The 26,512-nt window shown below is 37.0% G+C and overlaps 1 pseudogene; it reads right to left on the bottom strand.

Moving 5' to 3' along the window:
- Positions 1–3,465: 3,465 nt before the first annotated feature.
- LOC124107037 (small ribosomal subunit protein uS5-like) overlaps positions 3,466–26,512 on the bottom strand; it is a 31,297-nt pseudogene continuing 8,250 nt past the window's right edge.

The raw sequence follows: 26,512 nt of genomic DNA on the forward strand, positions 1-26,512 counted from the left end.
CTCAGGTTTTTTTGTAATACTTTTGTTTTTTGTAATACTTATTTTTTAGTTGTAGTTGAACACAATACCTTTATTTTATTTATTTTTATGTGGTGCTGAGGAGCAAACCCAGGGCCTCGCACATGCTAGGCAAGTGCTCTACCACTGTGCCACAACCCCAGCCCTGTGCTGTAACCTTTTATACAAGGGAGTATAAGTGTGTTAGTTGCTTTCCTATTTGCTCCTAAATAATTTCCCTGCCTTTTCTTCCTTTATTTTACATGGCAACGAACTACATTTCCCAGAGTTCTTTGCCAATTAGTTTCAAGTAGACTGAAGGACAAATAGTAGGAGGAAGTCATCTACTATGGATGGTTCTTCAGTCTCTCCTCATTGGTTCTGGTTCCCACAGGACTGCTCCATTCTCTTATTTCTTATAAGACAACATTATAATAAATTTAGTTACATTGTTCACAATTGTCTTTAATTGCAATTCTGAAATTAGATAGCAGCCCAGAACAAATATGGTTCAGAATATTCAACCCTGCTACATGTGGAGGTTATATTGATAGCAGAGGAGAGAAAAATGACACACAAAATTGGCTGTAGTTGGTATTTCTTTACAGAGTCATATTTTGGCAGCTTTCACCCTCTGATTGGCTGGAAGTTCAGCTGTTATGATTAGCTTAGATTTAGTTGCATGGTTGTGGAGTATATCCTTAGGTTACATGCCAAGCTAGGTTATAGTTTGCAATGTACAAACGTTGCTTTAGGCCAATATTTACCACCAAATTATAGAGATAAATTTAGGCCCAAATTAACTGTGTTTAAAAGTTCAGATTTCTGGCAGGACAGGTAGTCCTTCTGTGCTTCTAGCTTTCATTCTGTGACCCTGGTTTTTGGATTTGAGGATAACTTCCCATCCCCTTTTGCTCTCCTACGCTAGAGCTACAGAAACTTCTTATTATTGCTCAACTGTCACTTAATTATCCCCTACTTGGCTTTATAGCTCTTCCATTGCTCATATAACCAATTTCCAGTATTAAATTTCTCCTGCTGAATATCTACAGTTGTTTTCCATTTTCTGACTGAATCCTTACTGATATAGAGTACAAGAAAATAATAAATGTTCATATTTAATAATAGATAGGGGTTGAACAGAGTATGTGGGAATAGCAAGCTTTATAATTAGAGATCCTTGTTCAGACAGAACATATCAGTTCAAATCCTGGCTCTTATTCTGTTTGTGATCTAGGTGAGATGTTTAACTGAGCCTCTATTTCCGCATCTATAAAATGGAGATAGGAAGATGCCCTTCAAAGCTAGAGAATCCTGTTCTATCCACCATGGCCTCAAGAAGATCTCAAGTCTATAAACAGAGCTGATTAAATTAAGCACTGACAAATCCAGCCTCCTGAAATGGGGTTTGCTGTGTTAAGAGGGTGCAACTAATCCTTTAGCCATGTGGACAAGTTCCAGGCTAAAGGATTAGTACTTTCCCAGTACTTCTAGTGGATGTGGCGAAATGTAGTTTGCAGACAGAATCATGGAAGACAGCATTAATCTTCAGTAGAAGTATATGGAGTAAGTAGATATTTCTCATCACAATGACCCTGGATTCCCAGCTTAGCACATTAACATCTTAAAGTTTCTAAGACGTCTCAATAGAAAAGAAATTGTTAATTTATTCTTTCAATATGGCAGTAAACGTGGCTACCACTGCAATTTTACGTTTTATGATTTCAACTCTCTGGGGTTTGTGCTACCTTCCTATTGTTCTTTATCCCAGATAAAGGTCTTTGCTGCCCAATTTCTGACCGTTAATCTGTGGCTAGAGGTAGTGGGTGTGACTCATGCTTTACTAAGGAGGCAGCTGGTACAGATCCATTTAGGAAGGACTAGGATTGTCTGCCAGCTCCTAGAGGAGGGGGTCTTAAAGCAGGAGATTCCACAGATGTCCTTTAGAAGTGCTTTTGAGGTAGGCAAGAGTCTAAATGGATAGAAACAAGAACCTAGCCAGTGTACTATAACTTAATTTGGGGGGAAAAAGGCAGAGGGATGGTGATATAGAAGAGAGAGGATTTTCAGTGAATGGTAGATATGGTGAAAGAAGAAGAGTCAAAGACAGTTGAAGGATTTAAAATACAAGTGATTAAAGGAATGTTTTAAAAAACCAAACAAACATGACATTCTCGGAACTGTTCCAAGTAATTTCCACACATTAACTGATTTAATTCTCGTAACAACCCATTGTGGTAAGGAAACAGGCACACGGAGGTTAAGTAACTTGTTCAAGACCACACAGCTAGGAGGTGGTAGAGCAGAGCTAGAGACCTGGTAGGTTGGTTTTAGGGTTACAACATGGTAAGAATAGGCAGACTTCCCAAGGGAACCATCAGGGGCTGAAACCTGGTCCCTGATGATTGCTGCCATAGAAGACGGCACAAACATGTCTTCCTGCCCCATTATCCATCTCTGGTTGGGTCATTGTAACCAGAGTGATGGATTAGCTGGACAACTTGGCTATATGTGTCAGGATGGGAACCTTCTTACTTAAACAACACAGCTGAGGACAGAGGAGGATGATTCCTACATCGTAAAAATGTGTTTGCTATTTGCTAGAAGATGGGGAAGATGAAGATTGGTGGCAAAAATAACACATACCACAAAAATGAAAGAAAGCAGGGGATTTCACACTTAAAGGGGGCAATAGGAGTTGCTGAATCAGGACAAGAGAAAATAGGAGACCACAGGATGGACAAGAGAACAAATAAAAGCACCACTTGGGGTCTTCCTGAAATAGTTAGGCTTTCATGGTTAGTGTTCTCCACTGTGATTACTGGCACCCACACAAAAAAGGCCTATTTTGTCACTACTCTGTGGTCCCATTCTGACCCTTATGTTCTTAACTTACAGCAACATAAGTTGACCCCAAAGCTGAACCTCCTGTGCATCCCAGTGTCTTTTTTTCCAGGACTCTATATACTGTATCTATGTCATCTGCATGCATCTTTTCTTTTGAGCAGAAAAACAAGAAGGACAGTTTTCATACATAATTTGACCTCATAACCTCATATTTCTATTTTAAAAAGCAACATTCTACCAGAATGACTCTATCAGTGTTAAACCATAAGGTGTAAGAAAACTGTATTTTGCTTCTCAATCTCTATTGTCTGGGGTGGGGTATGGTCAATCTCGATTCAGCCTCAACTCCGTTATAATCTTGGTGGAAAGGGGGCCAAAGCCAAGAGAAGAGAGGAAAATATAATATGTTAACACTAAGTTACCATAGCTCATCTTTCTCTTAAGAAATATAGTTTTATAAAAGCAGCCTTTCATTTAATGTAACAAGTAAGCAAGGAAAAAATCCTTACCTTTAGATTTTAATTAGATTGACCACTGATTTACTAAGAAATTTTTGACAAGTCACTCTTTTTTAGCTAATGGGAAATAAAAAGTCCAAAGATTTTTTTTAAACAGGCTTAATTAGTTCATTTTCCTTGTATAAAAACCTAAGCTCATAGCCACAGCTGGGGCCCGAGACTTCTACATAGAGACTCCGGTGTGGGTTTTTAGGAGTTGGGCACTGACTCCTTATAGGGTGACTTGATGAGTATGGTCTCTTTCCAGAGGTTGGGAGTCAGATAGCTGTAGGTCTTGGAGATGGGCTCAAAGGTAGTCTTTGCAAAGATTCATGGGGTGGCAGTGCTGGTTCTGCTTGAGATGTAGATGTAGTAGTCCTCAATACTGGCAATCAGCAATCACTCCTTAGGTACAGGGGCTCAGGCAATGCTCTATCTTTGTAGGTGGAGGGATGAGGTGCACCAGTATAGAATCTTAGTGGCCTATTTCCTTGCTAGGGACAATGTGGGGTTTGCCCTCTTGCTCCCCCAGTAACCTACCTGTACAGGGACAATGGAGAGCTTGGCCAGGATGATGGCCCCATGGATGGTGAAGGCTACCTCCTTCAAATTCTTATCATCCAGATCAATAAGGCCATTGTAGTCCCTAATTGTGACAAGCATCTTGAATCTGGTCCTCTGGGCAGCATATATCTAATTTTTTTACAAGTATAATATTTAAAAGCTCATCTTTGAAGGATTTTTTTTCCTTGAAGGAAAAGGTCAGTGATCTCAGATTCCTGGATGGGCAGAGAGTAGAAATAGACCTCCACGGACTTGATATTCATGTCCTTGACCAAGTAGTCTGCTTGGTATAAAGATCCTGGCCTTAAGCTTGGGGTCTCAGTACCTCTTTTCTGCACCTATATAATCCACCATTTGGTATTTTCCCAAAGAAGATGATAATGGAAATATCTCATTGCTATATTTAAATATAGGTTTCTAGATTATTTCTAGGCTACGTAACTTAGTCGACCAGTATTTAACTTATTGACTTAAATTATTTTCAAAATAATCTAGTGATTATAAAGGGGATATCAAGATTTTTAAAATGTACTGACAGATAATATTCAGATCCCTAAGATGCTTCTGGAGCTTTAATTCATTCTCCCTTTGCATACATAATTATAAAAGTACCATTTCTACTTCTCATTCATCTTTGGAAAGTGTAACATAGATTCCATGCCTCTTCTCACTTACTTTGTTATAGTATTATATTTTCTCGTTTTTAAATTGAAAGATATTACCCACCCAGAGTCTCCTCCCATAATGCTAAGAAGAATAACACCATCATCTGATCCATTTTCTGACATTAGAAATTTCCCTGTGGAGGCCTGTTGATTAAATAGTTTCTATTCTCTTCACATTTCCTGGCTCTAAAACTCTATTTCCTTGACTTATAGCAAAAATATTGCTTTGTTAAGACATCATTCTTTACTTAAAAGCAGTTTGCCACCAAATTTCAATTATTGCAACATCATTTAAAAGACAAACAACTCATGTTTGAATATTAGTCACATGACCAAAAATGAACCAGGTATCTTCTTATTGAGTTGATTTTACTAAGTGAGTTTTAAAAGACCTAGTTGTTATTTTACTTTTTTTTTGGAAATATAATCTCTAAGCTGATTTCTGAACATTGTGTAATGCATTTATCAAAGCATGTGCAAATATAAAAAATCATATTTGTATTATTTGAAACATTTATACTTTCCAGCTTGAGGAATTACAGTATCTATCAATATTGTATTAAAAGTAGTCATTTAGGGGCTGGGGTTGTGGCTCAGTTGTAGAGCACTTGCCTAGCATGTGTGAGGCACAGGGTTTGATTCTCAGCATCGCATATAAATAAATGAATAAAACAAAGGTCCATCAATGTCTAAAAAAAAATAAAGTAGTCACTTGGTAGAGCTCAGAGAAGCTAAACCATTTTAAAGACATGTCATGAACAGCAAAATAAGCCAATAGTAGTATCAACTCTATCAACTCCCATACTACTTTTGGTAATTCTGTGTCTACTGGCTCTGTGAGGTAAGCCTGATGGTTATACTCACTCCCAGTTTAAAGATGAGGTACCTGAAGCTAACTACATTTTAATAATTTATTCATGGTCAAAGGACATAACAAAGCTAGAAGCAGGGCAAGACACAAGATTTTCTAATTTTGAAGAATGCATATGTAAATATGTAGTATTTTGTTACATCAAGGTTTTGATACATCAAGAAAATTTGCTTCTCGTCAAAATAAAATAAACATTTTCATGCAAAAAACCTCTTTAAAAAAGATTTATCAATTCTGACAGTCCAAATTTCTTGGTTAGTGTGACCGGCTTTCCCAATCTTTCATAACTTTGTGATTCTACTTGGTGCTGAAGCATTGGAGGAGCTTGTTTGGTTCTCAGTCAATAGTCTGCTATGGTTGGACAGCAGTCATGCTAATCCAGTTTGTACAGTCACCTCAGGCCTGGAACTCTGCTATTTACATACTGTCCTTGGGCAGAGAAGACTGCAATGACCAAGGAACAATGAGTCTGTGATCTTGTCTCCTTATACATACTACACATCTGTTCCCCTCTGTGGTCTTGCTATGTTTAGGTTGCTGTAACAGAGTAAGTGGGGGCATTGCTCAGGGCACTTATATATCTTACTCCCTTTGCTTATCCAAAGTATCACTTCTTTACTTCTTTTTTCTGTCTGGACTTTGTGAAGCTCAAAGAATCTTTCTGCTTCTCACTTTGTTAAAGACTTGAATTTGGTTTTACAAAAGGGCGTCATTCTGCTTGAGAAGGAGTGAATATAAGAAGGACACACACAAGAGATCCTGCCAAACACATTACTATGGAAAGTTAATCATCATTGGCTCTTTTAGTTATTTGAAAAAGTTACCAAGCCTTAAAACTTTCCCCTTCTATTCTGGGCTGAAAGGCAGAGAAATTTTGGCTGAGGGTATTTGTATTTGCCCTGAGAAGGAATAGAAGGAAATCATCTGTCCTCCAATTCTTGGTTGTATGTGGAAATAACTGGTGCCTCTGGGTACTGAAATAGAACAAAAGTTTATTATTTTTTTCTAACTTTAATAAGATTCAAAGTAAGATTTCTAAAAGTAGAGAAACACGTACATGCTCATACTTTTTTGTTGTTGTTGTCAGCTTGACATTAATATTCATAAATCAGGTAGAGGTGTCAATTCTCTCCAAAATGAAAGAGCAGAGTATTTCCAGTGGTAGTAAATAGACTCGTCTTCTTTCCTCACATTCATTTTTCTTGTACTCAGGAAAATGTTGACAACAAAAGTATAAACATTCATTCTGAGTTTGGATAAAGCATTTGATTGATTATCAAAAGTTCTTGTTTTTTTTCCTCTGTGATTAAAAAATAAAAAGCCCTTATACCTTAGTTTATTCCAGTTTTAGCTTCGCTACGAACAAATGGCCAACAACTATGGCCATTCTGTACTGCAATCAACATTCCCTTCAGCATACTCGAGTAGATGTCGCATCAGGAGTATCAACTGCTTAGGCAATGATTTATCCTGCAAGGTTTTTGGATGAAAGGAATTGCTTTAGTTTAGCACAGTATCATGTGTTGTGCAGCACAATATGCAAGAGCTTTCAACCATGAGCAGATCTAGATTTTGAGTGTCTCGTGCCCTGCTATTTCGTGTGGTTGTGGCTGAGTTTCAATGCTCCCTGTGATATCACTTCCCTATTTTTAATACCAAGTGAAGATAGTAGTGTTTGTTTTATACTTGACCCAACTTATTTTCTTAGTACCTCACAAGACCTTTAATAAAGCTAGTTTAATAATTCAGAAAGAGTTAAGCAGCCTTGGAAGTAGTTACTTCCAATGAAGGGGAAGGTCTGACTGGTTATACTTTTATGGAAGGTCTATACAGAAATACGTCAAGGGTCAATGAATTTTGTGATTTGTAAGATGTTACCAAGGAATTTTCTTTTTCATCCAATGTTCATCCTAGCATTAAGACTTATTAATTTAGAAAAAAACAATCCCAGAAAAATAAATTCATTTTAGGTTTAAAAAATGTGGGGAAATTAAAAGAAATGAAATATTCAGGATGTAAGTGACTTGTAAACCTTAAAGTGCTATTTTGTATTTCAAAATTTCCATAAGACCTGGATCCTAGTACCAGAGAATGACCACTAGTGCTTGTGATAACAAAGAAGTACATTACAGAAAGAGTTAAGAAAATATCATACCTATGCCTAGTGATATGATCTTTCTAAGATGAGTGTATGGTTGGAAAAATAAAGTAATATCATTCATCCTGCCAAAGCAGTGTTTTTTGAAACAGAAAGACCTCAAGACCTGCTAATGGTTTACAGAAGACTTGGTTGAATGTGGTTACAAAATATATGATCTTAACTGTTGGCAGAAACAGGTAATGGCCAGTGAAAAAGTTTTCTTTTACATTCTACTAGGCATTATTCAACTATTTAAAAAAAGGCCCACCTAACTGGGCTCTGAGAAGGGCCAAAGGTTAAATACAAACTCAAGGTCACACAATATCTTGAGTCTCCAAATGGTCTGAAAACAGGGCTTCTACTCTGTCACACTGCTCAGGGAGCTGTTCTACTTTCTTGCCAGGGTTAGAAGTTCCCTTGGGTCAAAAGCAACCATCCTGCTTCTGTTTGTGGTTGGACTGAAGATGTTCACAAAGTTAATGACCTCTGTTACCTGAAAAGAAGCAGGTGAAGCTGAGGTTAATGCAATATTGAAGTGTTAGGAGAATTTTCAAAAGGAAACTCTCTTAGCTGGGCTGGTTCTCCTGAAATGTTGAGTCTTGTTTTCCGTGGCATGGTATAGTCGATGTTGTCACTTTGTGGTCAAGCAGCAGGAAAGCTGGTGGGGTGGAGAGAGATTAGTGGTCTGAAAATATGTAACTAGAATTGAATGGTAGCGTGGAGCTGACAGTCCCCAGGGACTGCAACAGAAGACCAACAACTCAACTGAATTAAAACCAACTATGATTAAAAAAAAAACTATGAGAAATATATCCAAGTAGTTAGGAGTTTGATAAATTATAAATTTCACATTGCATACCCTAAAAGGTAAAGTTTTAAGTGAGATAATATATGCAAAGATTACATATACCAAGATTATCAATTAAAACCTTCAGCTTTTGTTATTGCTGTGCATGAGGGAAAAGGTCAGCACAACTTAACCTTAGCAGCTGTATTATTTCATTGTAGTTTTCCCTCTATTGGCATTAGAGAATTTTGATTCTTATTTCAGTTCCTGTACCTGACACGGTGGGTGGAAAAACTCCACTCATGAAGTTGGAGACGACAGGCACATTGCTAAGGCAGTTGCCATCCAACTGAGTGTGGTTAGTTTGTATAATTGAAGCCAAGCAAAGCTAAGGCAGTGCTGGTACATGGATCTTTCTGTTAGGCTATAAAAAGAACAGTGAGCCCATTTTCATAGGGGGTTGGTGAGGGAGGAGAAGTAAAAATTGTTCTTACCAGTAGAGAATGGCTTTAGGGTATGTCTCAATGTTACTGAATATTTAAATAAAACTGCAGGAGAGAATTTACTCAGTTGTCCAGATATTTTTAGAAATGCAATCTTTCGTTTTCATGTGAATAAAATCAGGGGCAGATTAGATATCTTTCTGGCATTGTGAGATATTCTCAGTATCTTTATGGCTGACTCTATGGTGGATCCATGCTGTACCTGCCCAGATGCTTTCCGGGATATTAATCCCCTGCTGGAGTCACTCTGCAATTTATGAAGGGCTGCTTGTTCTGTGTGAAGCTCACATAAGAATGGAGCCTACTTTGATACTGGGTTAATTGATATGAGCCAGCTGAGATCAGCATTCTGGTGGCTTCAAGTCAAAGGATTAAAAAATACAAAACAATTCTTTTTTTTTTTTTTAGAGAGAGAGAGAGAAAGAATTTTTTAATATTTATTTTTTAGTTTTCGGTGGACACAACATCTTTATGTTATTTTTATATGGTGCTGACGATAGAACCCAGCACCCCGCGCATGCCAGGCGAGTGTGCTACCGCTTGAACCACATCCCCAGCCCTACTAAGCAATTCTTCTTTTTTTTTTTGTTTATATGTATTGAGTAACATGGTTTAAATCGAGGGGACATTTGCTGGATAGTATTGCAATTCTCATTTTATGCCATACTAATCATGGGTTGTGGGGCAAGTTACCAAGTCACTCTCTGACTCAGATTTCTCATCGCAGAGTGAGGGCAATCTCTATAACACAGAGAGCTCTATGAGACTTTAATAACGTAATTTATAAGAATTTGATTTCAAACTCTAGGCAAACGGGAAACACCTGAATCTTGATTTAGCTCATCTGACCCTTGCACAGTGGCTCTGTGTGGCTGTGACTTTTTTTTTTTATTGGTTGTTCAAAACATTATAAAGCTCTTGACATATCATATTTCATACATTAGATTCAAGTTGGTTATGAACTCCCAATTTTACCCCAAATACAGATTGCAGAATCACATCGGTTACACATCCACATTTTTACATAATGCCCTATTAGTAACTGTTGTATTCTGCTACCTTTCCTATCCTCTACCATCCCCCCTCCCTCCCCTCCCATCTTCTCTCTCTACCCCATCCACTGTAATTCATATCTCTCCTTGTTTATTTTCCCATTCCCCTCACAACCTCTTATATGTAATTTTGTATAACAATGAGGGTCTCCCTCCATTACCATGCAATTTCCCTTTTCTCTCCCTTTCCATCCCACCTCATGTATCTGTTTAATGTTAATCTTTTCTTCCTGCTCTTCCTCCCTGCTCTGTTCTTAGTTGCTCTCATTATATCAAAGAAGACATTTGGTATTTGTTTTTTAGGGATTGGCTAGCTTCACTAAGCATAATCTGCTCTAGTGCCATCCATTTCCCTGCAAATTCTATGATTTTGTCATTTTTTAGTGCTGCATAATACTCCATGGTGTATAAATGCCACATTTTTTTTTATCCATTCATCTATTGAAGGGCATCTAACATCATCAAAATGGCGATATTACCAAAAGTTCTCTATAGGTTTAATGCAATGCCAATCAAAATCCCAACGGCATTTCTTGTAGAAATGGATAAAGCAATCATGAAATTCATATGGAAAAATAAAAGACCCAGAATAGCAAAAGCAATTCTAAGCAGGAAGTGCGAATCAGGCGGTATAGCGATACCAGACTTAAAACTATATTACAGAGCAATAGTAACAAAAACAGCATGGTACTGGTACCAAAACAGGAGGGTGGACCAATGGTACAGAATAGAGGACACAGAGACTAATCCACAAAGCTACAACTATCTTATATTTGATAAAGGAGCTAAAAGCATGCAATGGAGGGAGGATAGCATCTTCAACAAATGGTGCTGGGAAAACTGGAAATCCATATGCAACAAAATGAAACTGAATCCCCTCCTCTTGCCATGCACAAAAGTTAACTCAAAGTGGATCAAGGAGCTAGATATCAAATCAGAGACTCTGCGTCTGATAGAAGAAAAAGTTGGCTCCGATCTACATATTGTAGGGTCGGGCTCCAAATTCCTTAATAGGACACCCATAGCACAAAAGTTGATAACAAAAATCAACAAATGGGACTTACTTAAACTGAAAAGTTTTCTCTCAGCAAGAGAAACAATAAAAGAGGTAAATAGGGAGCCTACATCATGGGAACAAATTTTTACTCCTCACACTTCAGATAGAGCCCTAATATCCAGAGTATACAAAGAACTCAAAAAATTAAACAATAAGAAAACAAATAACACAATCAACAAATGGGCCAAAGACCTGAACAGACACTTCTCAGAGGAGGACATACAATCAATCAACAAGTACATGAAAAAATGCTCAGCATCTCTAGCAGTCAGAGAAATGCAAATCAAAACCACCCTAAGATACCATCTCACTCCAGTAAGATTGGCAGCCATTATGAAGTCAAACAACAACAAGTGCTGGAGAGGATGTGGGGAAAAGGGTACTCTTGTACATTGCTGGTGGGACTGCAAACTGGTGCGGCCAATCTGTAAAGCAGTATGGAGATTCCTGGGAAAGCTGGGAATGGGACCACCATTTGACCCAGCTATTGCCCTTCTTGGACTTTTCCCTGAAGACCTTAAAAGAGCGTACTACAGGGATACTGCCACATCGATGTTCATAGCAGCACAATTCACAATTGCTAGACTGTGGAACCAACCCAGATGCCCTTCAATAGATGAATGGATAAAAAAAATGTGGCATTTATACACCTACTAAGCAATTCTATCTGAAAAAGATCAATGAACAAGGATTCAAATGTGTTATGTCTCACTTCAAATTTTCAACAATATCCTGTCCTTTAGGATCTGGGAAGATTAGCAAGATCAGATCTTTGGTCAGGACAAGAACACAGAGAATGAGTAGGATGAAGAATGGGTTTAGTACAAAACGTTCCACAAAGCAGGGGTTCTAGATGTTGAATTTTGAGGGAATGAATTGGAATATTTCACAAAGAAATGGCAGTGGCTTAAAGATCAAGAAAATCAAACACAATTTTTAACTTCATTTATCTTGTGTAACAGAAATGTACATGGAAAAGCACGACCTCAATAGTCCATAGGGCATAAATTCAAATCCTAAGAAAATCATTTATTTTCTTCAAAATATCTTTCTCAACTGCAAAAAGAACATTTAAAACTTGCACTTCTTTCATTAAATTGATTCCCAAGATTTTTATTTTATTTTATTTTTATTTTTTTTTTAGGCATTGTAAATGGGGTAGTTTTCCTCGTTTCTCTTTCAGAGAATTTGTCACTGATATACAGAAATGCCTTTGATTTATGGGTGTTGATTTTATATCCTGCTACCTTGCTGAATTCATTGACTAGTTCTAGAAGTTTTCTGGTGGAATGTTTTGGGTCTTCTATGTATAGAATCATATCATCAGCAAATAGTGCTAATTTGAGTTCTTCTTTTCCTATCTGTGTCCCTTTAATTTCTTTCATCTGTCTATTGCTCTGGCTAGTTTTAAGGACCATGTTAAATAGAAGTGGTGAAAGAGGGCATCCTTGTCTTGTTCCAGTTTTTAGAGGGAATGCTTCCAATTTTTCTCCATTTAGAATGATGTTGGCCTTGGGTTTAGCATAGATAGCTTTTATAATGTTGAGGTATATTCCTACTATCCTTAGTGTTTCTAGTGTTTTGAACATGAAAGGGTGCTGTATTTTGTTAAATACTTTCTCTGCATCAATTGATACAATCATGATTCTCATCATTAAGTCTATTAATGTGATGAATTACATTTATTGACTTCCGTATGTTGAACCAAACTTGTATCCCTGGGATGAATCCCACTTGATTGTGGTGCACTATCTTTCTGACATGTTTTTATATTTGATTTGCCAGAATTTTATTGAGAATTTTTGCATCTATGTTCATTATAGATATTGGTCTGAAGTTTTCTTTCTTTGATGTGTCTTTGACTGATTTTGGAATCAGGGTGATATTGGCCTCATAGAATGAGTTTGGAAGTGCTCCCTCTTTTTCTATTTCCTGAAATAAATTGAAGACTATTATATTAGTATTAGTTCTTTTTTAAAAGTCTTGAAGAACTCAGTTGTGTATCCATCTGGTCCTGTGCTTTTCTTGGTTGGCAGCATCTTCTATTTCATCACTTGAAATTGATCTGTTTAAATTGTGTATATCATTCCTGATTCAATTTGAGCAAATCATATGACTCTAGAAATTTGTCAATGCCTTTGATATTTTCTATTTTATTTCAAAACACTAGAAAAACTAGGGATAACAGGAACATATCTCAACATCCTAGAAGCTATCTATGCTAAGTTGAGAATCAACTTAACAAAAAGAGGTGAAAGACCTCTACAATGAAAACTACAGAACACTAAAGAAAGAAATTAAAGAAAACCTTAGGAGATGGAAAGATCTACCTTGTTCTTGGATAGGCAGAATTAATATTGTCAAAATGACCACACTACCAAAAGCACTATATAGATTCAATGCATTCCCAATCAAAATCCCAATGACATTCCTCATAGAAATGAAATTTATCTGGAAAATAAGAGACCCAGAATAGCCAAAGCAATCCTTAGCAAGAAAATGAAGCTGGTGGCATTACTATTACAGATATTAAACTATACTACAGAGCAATAGTAACAAAAACAGCATGCTATTGACACCAAAATAGACTTGTAGATCAATGGTTCAGAATAGAGGACACAGAGACAAACTCACATAAATACAGTTATCTTGTATTAGACAAAGGCACCAAAAACATATGTTGGAGAAAAGATAGCCTCTTCAACAAATGGTGCTGGTAAAACTGGAAATACATATGCAACAAAATGAAATTAAGCCTTTACCTCTCACCATGCACAAAACTCAACTCAAAGTGGATTAAGGGCCTAGGAATTAAACCAGAGACCCTGTGTCTAATAGAAGAAAAAGTAGGCCTAAATCTCCATTATGTTGGATTAGGCCCCCACTTTCATAATAAAACTTCTATAGTGCAAAAATTAAAATCAAGAATCAATAAATGTGATGGATTCAAACTCAAAAGCTTCTTCTCAGCAAAAGAAACAATCAGTGAGGTGAATAAAGAACCTACAGAATGGGAACAAATTTTTATGACACGGATATCAGATAGAGCACTAATCTCTAGGATATACAAAGAACTCAAAAATATTAACACCAAAATAAATAAATAATCCAATTAATAAAAGGGCCAAGGAACTGAACAAACACTTCTCAGAAGACAATATACAATCAATCAACAAATATATGAAAAAAATATTCAACAGCTCTATCACTTAGAGAAATGCAAATCAAAACTACTGTAAGATTTTATCTCACTCCAGTTAGAATGACAGCTATTAAGAATATAAACAACAATAAGTGTTGGCGAGGATGTGGGGAAAAGGGCACACTCTTATGTATTGGTGAAGCCAATATGGAAAGCAGTATGGTGATTCCTTGGAAAACTGGGAATTGAACCACCATTTGACTCAGCTATCCCACTCCTCGGTTTATTCCCAAAGGACTTAAAATAGCATACTACAGGGACACAGCCACATCAATGCACATAGCAGCACAATTCACAATAGCTAAATTGTGGATCCAACCTAGATACCCTTCAGTAGATGAATGGATAAAGAAAATGTGGCATATATACACAATGGAATATTATTCAGCAATAAAAGAGAATAAAATCATGGCATTTGTAGGTAAATGAATGGAGCTGGAGAATATAATGCTAAGTGAAGTAAGCCAATCCCCCAAAACTAAATGCTGAATGTCTTCTCTGATATAAGGATGCTGATTTATAATAGGGATGGGGCGGGAAGCATAGGAGGATTAGACAAACTTCAGATATGGAAAGGCGAGGGAGGGGAAGGAGGATTATGGTGGTAGGAAAGACTGGAATGAGATGGACATCATTACCCTAATACATATATGAAAACACAAATGGTATGACTCTACTTTGTGTTTGACCAGAGACATGAAAATTTGTGCCCTGTTTGTGTAATATGAACTGAATTGCATTCTGTGGTCATATATAACTAATAAGAATTTAAAAAAAAAAAAAACTTGCAAGAGCCAGGTGTGTTGGCCTACTCCTGTAATCCCAATAGCTCAGGAGGATGAGGTAGGAGGATGCCAAATTCAAAGTCAGCCTCAGCAACTTAGTAAGGTTCTGTGAAACTTAGCAAGATCTTGTCTCAAAAATTAAAAAGAAATAATAAAATATAATAATAAAAAGGCTTAGGATGTGGCTTAGGAGTTATGTGACTCTGGGGTCAATCTATGGTACTAAACAAACAAAAACTATCAAAGATTTTATAAAATCAAATGCTTATAAAGAGCTACACCCATGTCACTGGATGTTTACATGCCTATGAATAATGGTTCAGAGGAATACTGGCATAACTGACTAATTCATAGTTATGAGTATATTTTATGGTGACTTTAACAAGTTCTTCGAAACTCATGGAATGTTTGCACAGTGTTATGAGATCTATGAAGTTGTCCTTTTTTTTTTAAATGTTCCATAATGGGATCTACTTTATTCCATGAAAGAAATGCTAGAGAAAATAATGGTACAACTAACTCAAGATACTATGGCATTTTGAGAATTAACTGGTTTATTAAAAATCCTATGAAACTGTCTTTATTGTTCTAACATAGAGAATTTTTTTTAAAAAAAGTTTATTCCTGGAAAAGATTCTTCTGCTACACTCTGTACTTACATGGTATAATCAGTACACACTTGGAGTCCTCAGTACCTACTGGAAATACTAGTCTCTCCTCTATTACAGCATGATCTCAGAACACTAGGCCTAGAGTGGAAAGGTGATGTGCAATTAATTGTGTGCAATGGATGTCTCTTGGCACTTGTGAAACGAGGTGCTTACTTTGAGCACAAGATCCAGTTAGGAAGTCAATCTCCAGAACACCTAGAGCTCAATGTGACCATCCTTCACTATGGCAAGGAATGTGACCAGCAGAGAGACCATAGTTTAGAGTAATTGGCTTCCTAAGGGAGCCAAGTAATAGGAATAGGCACTTTAGAGAGATCATTAAAGGAAAGCAAAACTTGCTATGCATGATGGTATACACCTGTAATCTCAGCAATTTGGGAGGCTGAAGCAGGAGGATCACGAGTTCAGAGCCAGCTTCAGCAACTTATCAAGGCCCAAAACAACTTAGTAAGACCCTGTCTCAAAATAAAATAAAGAGGGCTGGGGATATGGCTCAGTGGTTAAGTGCCCCTGAGTTTAATAATCAATCCCCCCCCCCAAGAAAAAGGAAAGCAAAACTCAAAAGCAATTAAGTGATAAAGGCTAAGAACAGCCTTCAAGCAAGCTCTCAGGATGGATGTCACAATGCCAGAAATGATTATATAGGAGAAAAAAAATATTGTAGAAGAAAGAGAAAATCAGCATATTTAGAAGAAGAATAAGCCCAGTGAGATCCAAAATGACATTTTTTTTGTCCTGTTCATTCTTCTGGTCAGGTCTTAAGTGAAGGATAGCTGAATACTGGTAGCAGAACCCTATCTATTTGTATCTAGACACAGAGGTCATACCACTAGAAAGATTTCACAAAATCAGATGACATTAATTAGCTTAACTGAATCTTATGGGGATGAAGTTCTGTGACATTAAAAGTTAAATATTGTGTTTATATTCCTGATAATTCTGGTTATGTTAAAGATTTATATTCCCAAATAGAGGCCTCGTCCTCTCCAACCTTGTTATGGTGACAACTTCTCCATCCTCACATCTCATGGAGAGAGATTATTGGTTTCTCTCATTTAATAGCAGGTCTTCTAGGTTAAACAGCTCATTGGTAAGACCCTACTCATATGAGCCCTCAACACAAATGGGCTACTAAATTTGTTTCCCTAGTAGCTGCCCTACAGTTACTGCAGACCTAGCCACAGGAATGGCAGGAAGAGCCACACCCATTACCTATTTTCATCAGCTCTCCAATCAGCTGATAGGGATTATCCAACAGGTAGCAGAATTTACACTATACCTCCAGAATCAACTGGACTCCTTAGCCTCTGTGGTCCTACAAAACCACCGTGGACTGGACCTATTAATAGCAGAGAAAGGAGGCCTCCACCTATACTTACGAGAGGAGTATTGTTTTTATGTCAACCTGTCAGGGGTAGTGAAGGACAAAATCAAACAACTATAAGAGCAGCTAGAAAAGAGGAAACAATGACTAGGCCAACTGAACATTCCCCTTGGGGAATTTTCAGTCAAGTATGGCCTTGGAACCAACCCCTCACAGGACTCCTGTTAGTTCTCTTTATGTTTCTCCTAATAGGATCATGCCTGTTAAATTGCCTACAGAAGTTCCTGCAAGATCATATACACAAATTCAAAAACCAGTCAATCAACTATTTCTCCTTCAAGACCACCAGCCCCTGGCACCCAAGACAGAGACCTACAACTCATGGTGAATTCCTCTGACTCCAGAGACTCTGCCCCTGAAGCCAGAATTAGACAGACAGTCAATAAAGATAGGTAAATCGATTCAGGTAGGATCAAGGAAATCAATTTTGAGTGAGTCGGGCAAGATGGAGACTGTCCTCTGAGGGATTAAAATGTTAATTCCTTCAGAGCCCTTTCTCCACCCTTATCAAGAATTTCCCCCTGCTCCAAGAGGTTGCTAAACCTGTCCTAGGAATTGCCCCTCTTTATAGGAAGCTATAAAGTTGTTAATTAACGTGTGCTTGGCTGCTCCATCATGCCCTTCTCCCTTCAGCCCACCTATTTCCCACCTTTGGCCATCCCAGGTCTACTCAAATGCCTAGTCAGTAGGGAAGAGGGCAGGAGAACAAAGGAAGCCTAGGACATATAAAAAGGGCAGAACATCTTGCTTCTTGGGATACCAGGATATCAGCTATGGCCCCCTTCTCCCTCCAAGGAGAAGTCTATGTTACCCCTTTTTAATATGTCCTAGGCTTGCCTTGGTGTGATTCTCTAATGTTCAAACTTCAACATATGAGGAAGCAGAACTTGTCACCAATAACTGGTAGTATCACCCCCACCTAAAACCCTTCATGATTCCCTTTATAGGAATGAGATTCTTCACCCCTAACCAGCAGAAAGAAGCTACAGAAGAAAGACCATCATACTCATACCCTCATACCCCATATCTATAAAAACAAAGAAGGAGGAATATTGGCATCAGATCTGTCATTTTAGGTCGGGAGCCACTTTTATCTAGGTACTCCTAAGTTTCAATTTAGGAGCCATTGTATCTAGAGAGGCAATGCTGCTTAGCCTCCTGTAAGAATGTGTGCCTGCTAAAGGGTTGACCTACTCAGCCATTGACATAATCCCTAAGCATGCTTGTGACATTCCTCTTGTGAACTATAAAGCTGTTCTGTGAGTGCCTATAGACTGATGCTCTCCTTGGAGGGACAGCCTTGTCAGTTTGCTCCATGCTCTGACAATAAATCTCTTGAGTGGGATTCTGGTGTGTAGTGTGGTCCTTGAACTTTACATAGACTTTGCGAGTGTCCTTTCAATCTGGCTTTAAGTTTAAATATGGCAAATTTATACAGTTCTTATGTCAATGGAGAGGTTCACACATGTTCAAAATTTTCTCTTGTTTTTATAAGATCCCAAGCTAGTGAAATGAAATGAGCTATTTCATTGGATGTGGATGCCTAGACTAGATAAATCCACCTTGACTTTTATAGTTAAATAATAATTCCCAGAGTTAGAAAAATTAGATAAGCACTAATCTGTCAAGACTATTGATAGAATGCGTAATTTTCTCAGAAACCCACACATTGTAGTGTAATGGTCTGATTTCATCTTATGCATGAGCTTCATGTGAGCTGCTACTACTAGGTGTTACTCATATGATTATACCTAGCATCAGACATAGGGTATCCTTCTTGGTTCAGGCGTTTGTTAAATAATGGTTGTGTGTGTGTGGGCAGGGGGTGGGTGGATGTGGGTGGTGTGTGTATTTCTCTGCATTTTAGTACAGAAAAGAGAATATGACCTAAAATACAAAGTGCGTTTACTGGGAACAAATATCCTTGGCTTTTCACCTTGCCTGTAACTAATCAGTCTTCACTTTGGTCTAGGAAATCATACTAATTGGTACAGATTTAGATACTCTATGTAGGACTGATGAGACCAATTAGTAAAAATAACACTATAGAAATAAAGGACAATAAGCTTAAAGATTCAGTCTCATGTGGGTCATCTGGGTTTATTGCTCCATGGGAACTACTTGGAAATTTCTGTAATTGAAGCATGGTGGCTAATGTTGAAGCCAGAATTAGACAAGCAGATACACGCAAGGGTTGGATCTGGAGAATGGAGAAATTGAAATGTCAATTCCTTCAGAGCCCTTCCTCCACCCTTATCAATATAACCTGCCCCTGCTCCAACCTGTTGCTAAGGTAACCTGTCTCAGGGATTGTCCCTCCCTCCAGGGAGTTGTTAATTAGTCCTCCCTGGATCACTCCCCACTGCCCCTTCAGCCCACCTGTTTCCCACCTTTTGGCCATCCCACCAGGCATTTCCTGAGCCTAGTCACATAAGCAGCAAGGGAATGGATAAGGGGAAGAGAGCAGAACAAAGGAAGCCTAGGATATACAAAAAGGCAGAACACCTCACTTCTTGGGGTACCAGCTATAGCCCTCTTCTCCCTCCCTTTTTAAAATAAACCCTGCTTTATAAGCTTGCCTCTCCGTGCTTCTCTAATATTATACTTCAACATGTGAGAAAGCAGGACTTGTCACCAGTAAAGGGAGGTATGAATGTCAGGCCTTTACTGTAGATTTTTGGGATAGCTAATTGTAGAACTTTATTTATCAGATAATTTGATGGATTCATATGTCACATGGACCAAAAGACTAGTAGTTATGTACACTAAGCTGGACCCTAGATTAGAAGGGTCAAACCACACAACTCCACAGAGGGACCCCTCACACTATCGTTTTTTGTTAATTGTGCAGCAAACACCTGGAGGGTGCTCTAGATGTGAAGCAGATGCTCTCAGGACCAACCCATACCACTCAGGTGTCTCCATTTGTTCTGACTTTCGACTGCCAGTTAACTCATGGATTAGCTCTTTCTACCACATTCAAGAAATTAATGTTGGGATGATTCTAAGGCATATATTTTACACTGGGTTGTCAGGCTTTTATCACTGTGACTGAGATACCTGATAAGAACAACTTAGAGAAGGAAAAGTCTATCTTGGAGCCCACAGTTTCAGAAGTTCTGTCCATGATCAGTTGATTTCATTGCCCTAGCAGAACTTCAAAAAGGGATAACGGAGGGAAGCTGCTCACCCCAAGGTAGCCAGGAAGCGAGCAAGCTAATGGGCCATGGATAAAATACAAACCCCAAAGGCAAGCACCTAGTGACCTAACTTCCTCCAGTCATACCCCACCTGCTTTCATCTACCAGATAGTCCATTCAAATTACTAATCCATAATTTGATTGATTAATCTATTGATTAGGTTATGCCTCTCATAACATAATCATTCACCTCTTGAATTAACACAGGAGCTTTGGGGGACACCTCATATCCAAACCATAACATATACCATTATCAGCATTCCCCTGTAAGAATAACTTCTAGCTATCTGCTGCAGTAGTTGGCTCAGGAGCATATCCTTTATTGACCACCTTCTGTTTACTGTGTCACTTTCCCACTTTTTCAGCATTGCCTGTATTTGCTAAACAAAGCATTTGAGTTAGAATCCTTATCCCAGGATCTTCTTTTCAGAGATCTGATACTAAAACAATATGCAGTCCAGGTCTGCTTAGAAATTTCTTGAATGTGGTTGTGATCTGATTCGTCTGAAGGAGAAGTTCTTTTCCTTGTCACTCAGGTTGGCATAGTGGTCTTGAACAGCGGTCATAATACAATGGACATTCTTGTAAAATGTGACAGGAAACCCTCTCCGCTGCCATCTATGCCCTTTAAATAAGCAATTTAAAATCCCAATTAGAGGACTCAATGAGTCATAAAGCGTTGAAATGAATGTTGCTTCTGTTTTTATTGAATATTAAAGGCTCATTGAACCAATTCTTTTCATTGCCTTATTCTAGTTTCACAGTACATGGAAATAAAAATTTTTTAAAAAATTATTTCTATTAGTCTCTCATGGAGCTAAATGGCAGAAAAACTTAAATTTAGAAGAGATGACAAAGCAACTCAAAGGATGTGAGACACCGGTTAAAAATATATTAGGAAATGGTGAGTCTGCCTACAGTTGACAAGTGGGGCATATGTAGGCCTATGCTATCCAGTTGCTAAAAGATAGTCATTTCAGAGAATATCATTCACTTGGAGACTGGTGGGAATCAATCAAAATGATACAGTTTAATTGGAGAATTCTGAGAATTAGATAATGTTATTCATATTCATTCTATTGTAGTAGCAAAATAATTGAAAGGAGAATGAAAAACAAAAATAAAAATGATAAACTAGTTCTTTATAAAGGGATGCAAATTATAAAAGACTTAAATGATGGAAGATCAATGAATGTGAAATACTGTAAGGGGAAATATCAAAGAGGATTGATGGGCAGAAAGCAAAAGTAGCAAAATCAGTAAATTCACAAGATAGAAAGCTACCAAAACCCTTTGTGGGAATACTTGTGGGGTCTTTGCCAGCTCATGTCACTCCTTCACTCATGAATGGCTGCCTGTTTCCCTCAGAATAAAAGCCCACATCCCTCCATTAGGACCTGACTTGCTCTTTTCTCATCTCTCTCTATCCTCATCTCATATGATTTTCTTTCTTACTCACTTATTTCTAGATCCACTGGGTCTCTTTTCTGGGCCTCAAATATAGCAAACACAATTCCACCTCAGAGTCTTTGCATAGCTGTTGCCTTTACCCTAGGGATATGTGCATGGCTCACACAGTCTCTGTCTTTGCTCACATGTCAACTTTCCAATGATGACAGCTATCAACATCCTATTTAAATGGTCAATCCCTGCCCACCTTGCCCTATTTGTTTTCAAACAATGTTTTTCACTTTCCAACAAAATGCATAATATATATTATCTATCAGTTATTTAAAAATCTACCCTACCTAAATTTCCCAAATGAAACATAGGTACCTTGAAGGCTGGAATTTTGTCTGGAATTTTCACAGATGTTTCTCAATCATCTAGAACAATGCCTGACACATAGTAGGTGCCTAGTGAATATTTATAGAATGAATGAATGAAATTTTCCTGATTCCATTTCTGTCATCAGTGTCCACATGAAATAGTTGTTGAATAACTAAATGAATGAATCAATGCAACTTTATAGGTTGAACTAGAAAAGTCTTGCAGAGGTTGAGGTAAATTTTCAACATAACTTTGATTATAATCACAGACATGAAAATGTAAATCAAAACTTTATTCAAAGGATGATATATTATTATTTCTAGGCACTGGTGCTTACAATTCAGTCTCCAGCTGTCAGATATGTCGTCATAAATCTCTTGAATGTAGTATCTCTCTTTCCTAGGCTAGAAGATTAGAGTTTTATTTAAACAAAATTTGTGATATGAATATGATTCTGGGAGGTAATTTCTGGTCTAGCCTGTATGTTCTAGGGAATAAAATCTAACTTCTTTCTAGTTTAGTAATTATAAACAGTCTCTCAAATCCATATTTTCACAAAATGTTAAGTAATTAAACAAAGTATATGAATACTATGAACATAAAAATATTAATCTTCTTAAATAAAACATTATTTCAAGTTAAAAATTAATATATAAAATTCATTATGTATAACAGTGAGCTAGAACTATGTTAAATATTCTAAAAGATATTTGAAAATATAGTAGCTTAAATTCAATGTGAAAAAAAAAGATTTTTGGCTGAAGTAAGTTTCAAAAACAGTCTTGGTATTTTGACCTTCTCTGAAACAAATGAATCATGCGCAATCTGAATGGATGAATTTTTTCCAGAGGTGGCTCAAACTCTAGCCATGTTTCCACCATTACCTCGTGGCAAAAAGGGATGTTAACAAGTAATGACAGTTACACTAACTTTTTTTTCCCCCCACAAAATTCATCTTTTTATGCTGATCAGTATTTTATTTTCATTTGCATCATCAGACTGACAGTTGCTAATTGGCTTTTGAGCCATGAGATTGGATCATCCTAGGTTCTATTGCACAAGACTATTATGTACCAGTATATTCATATAGATGAGGTTTGATGAGCTACAATCACCCAATTTTGACATTTTATTTTTATTCTTTCTAGCACCAGCCTGAAGAGACACAAAATTCATGATAGCCTTGAGAGACAGCCAGGTAGATTATACTTGGAACATGACCACATGAAAATTTCAAGCAGGAAGATGTTTATGGCTTCTTTCTCCTGGAGGGAATGTCACAGAACAGTGAAATCTATTTTCCTCACGAAACAAAACACTCTACCATAAAATATGTTCATGCTTATTTTCATTTTTCAATGGACTATATCATTCTATAACTTTTAAGCATACAGAAGTTCTTATAGACTAAAGTGAAAAGTACAGATGACAGAAATAATAAATTCCAATCATACGAAAATATATAAAATTCTGACTTTGATGGTTTAGTTTGTATTAGAATGTCTTAATTTAACAGTCTGAACAGTGTTGTCCTATGCCATTACCATCATCGTCATCATCCCCAGTTTTGTGAGGTTCTCTTAAACAAAAGATCAGAATTATCATGAACTCTTCCTGCAGTCCATTTAAACTAGTCTATGGACAACTACAGTGAAAATGAGAACTTACCCTTTTACTGGAGGAATTGAAGGCCATACCCAAAGTAATGGATACTTAAGCCCAATGAAAATTGTGAAGGGTGGGGACAAAGCAAGAGGTGAAGGTGAAGAATACTCCAGCATTTTGCCGCTAATTGCAAAAACAAATGGTGGAGACCATGAATGCAAAAGACATTTAACACAGTAAAACCTTCTTTAAAAAAATGTGATAATCTGCATAATGTAAAACTCTAGCAGATCATGATATTGGAGCAATTTTTTTTTGGTATTTTTTGGTATAATTATAGAAGGTGACTTAGAATTTTTGTGTGTGTGTGTGTGTGTGTGTGTGTGTTTACAAGGGATTGCACCTAGGAGCACTTCACCACTGAGCCATATCATCAGTCTTTTTATTTTTTATTTTCAGATAGGATCTTGCTAAGTTACTGAGGGCCTTGCTAACTTACTAGGGTTGGCTTTGAACTTATGATCCTCTTGTCTCAGCCTCCCAGGTTGCTGGGATTATAGGTGTGCACCACCGTGCCGGACTGAAAATGGCCAACAAAGCAAGTTTTTAAGATTTATAAGTATATGTGTTCTAAATTTCTATTTTATTTGTTTTTAAAACTAATCCAATGCAATTTAATATTTTATCCTTAAATCTGTATTTTTCATGGAACTTTGAGCATGACAATCACTTTTTGCCAACCACAATTCTTTTAGGAATATAACCCCTGAGTTTAAGAGATATTTTTGTAAAATTAATATATAAAAAATATTTCAAATGTTAATAACTCTTTATCTATGGGTGGGGAGATCATAAATAGTTTGAATTTTCCTTTATATCCTTTTCTACTTATTCTTAATTATCTAAAATGCACACCCATTTTCATAATCATATTCAAAAATACTGGGAATGTTCTGAGAGTCTAAGAGGAAAGATCACTTGGCTTGTTGATAGAATTTTAATACTGTGGATGGCTTAGTACTAAAACTCAGTTATATATTTATATATATAAAGAGTCTTTGCCTGTAGTTCCTGTGTGTTTCAGGAATTTCTCACATGACCATAGGGCACATCCTTGGGCTAGAAGTGGCCAAAAATAATTTCCTTTTGGAAATGGCCTTTTAGTTAACTTTTTCACTGCTGTGACCAAGAGACCTGACAAGAACAATTTTAGGAGGAAAAGTTATTTGGGGCTCATGGTTTCATAGGTCTCAGTCCATAGATGGCCAACTTCATTACTTAGGGCCTGAGATGTGTGGTGGAGGAAAGCAGCTGGGTACATGGCACCAAGAAGCAGGGGTGAGGGAACTCCTCACCATGATAAAATATAAACCCCGAATGTGTGCCCTCAGAGACCCACCTTCTTCAACCACAACTTATCTGCCTACAGTTACTACCAAGTTAATCTCTTTCAGAGCCTAATGCACTGATTAGGTTAAACCTTTTATAACCCAATAATTTCAAACTTTTTTGCATTGTCTCACACATGAGCTTTTGGGGGACACTTAACATCCAAATCATAACATATGGAGAAAGGAAAAAGGAAGAAACCATTAAACGACTTAGATTTTATCACCATCCTGATTTATTGGAGACAGATAATAGAGTAAGAAGAACACAGTTCTGCCTAGACCAGATAATTAGTCACTACCCCAAACTACTCTCTAATATACTCTTCTTCTGCTCCTTACCACCTCAATAAATGGCGTCCATTCAGTTTATTTCTCTAACTAGAAATGTAGAAGCCATCCTTGACGTAGTTGCCTCACTCATCCCTTATATCAAAGTCATCACCAAGTATCAACTAATGAATACTGAATAAAATATGGTGTCTACATATTATGGAATATTATTCAGCCATAAAAGAAATAAAGTACTAATAAGTGCTACATCATGAGTACACCTTGAAATTGTTGAGTTAAGAAAGACAAAATGGCAAGATATGGCAATCATATATTGTAAGAAATATTTAGAATAGCAAAATCTATCGAGACAGAAGTAAATTAGTACTTTCTACAGGCAGGGAAGTGGGGTAGGGAGAAATGTATTAGTTTTTTAGGGCTGCCATAACCAAGTACTATAGACTAGGTGGCTTGAAAAACAGAAATATGTTTTCTCATGGTTCTGGAAGCATGAATATCAAGATTAAAATGTCATCAGGGCTGATTTCTTCTGAAGCCTTTATACTTGGCTGTAGATAGCCCTCTCCTCCTTGTGTCTTTTGGTGGTCATTCCTCTTTTAAATAAACTTTCAAAAGTATTAAAAATGTTGAAAAACTTTAAAGTTCATTCCATTAAGTTCTGTAGTCCTATTACAAAATTCATTAAAAAAGTGGGGTGGGGGGAATAGATCAGTCTCATATATAAACACAAGTACATATATGTTAAGTTGAACATTAAAAAGTTAAAACCAATTATTCTAAGTAAAGAAATTACTTATGATATTTCCAAACAAGCCAAAAATAAAAAAGACACCTATCAACTTAAGATACAAGTTTAAATTTATATTTCAATTCCAAATATTTAAATTTCAAGTTTGAATTCATTTTCAAAAATATTTTTAATTAAAATTCATATTCAATTTAAATTTCAGAATAATTAGAATATGGCACTGAGATAATCACCCCTTCATTTGTTTTTTAAAAATTATATCTCTTCTTCCCCAAACTGTAAAAAATAGCTTCCAAATAATAATTAATCAAATACCAACGCAAAAAGCTACACACTTTTTGAATAAAAGAACAGGAGATTATTTTAAGATTATTTTAAGAATAATTAAATGGAGGGGAATAGTGAGAAGCATCAAGTCTAAAAACCATTTAAAAATGAATGGATTTATCTAAATAAAAATTCAGAAAAGATTATCAGCAAACTTA

This window comes from Marmota monax, unplaced genomic scaffold, assembly GCF_021218885.2.
Source record: "Marmota monax isolate L192 unplaced genomic scaffold, Marmota_monax_Labrador192_F-V1.1 WCK01_AAM20220418_F8-fsc00003, whole genome shotgun sequence".
NCBI lineage: Eukaryota > Metazoa > Chordata > Mammalia > Rodentia > Sciuridae > Marmota > Marmota monax.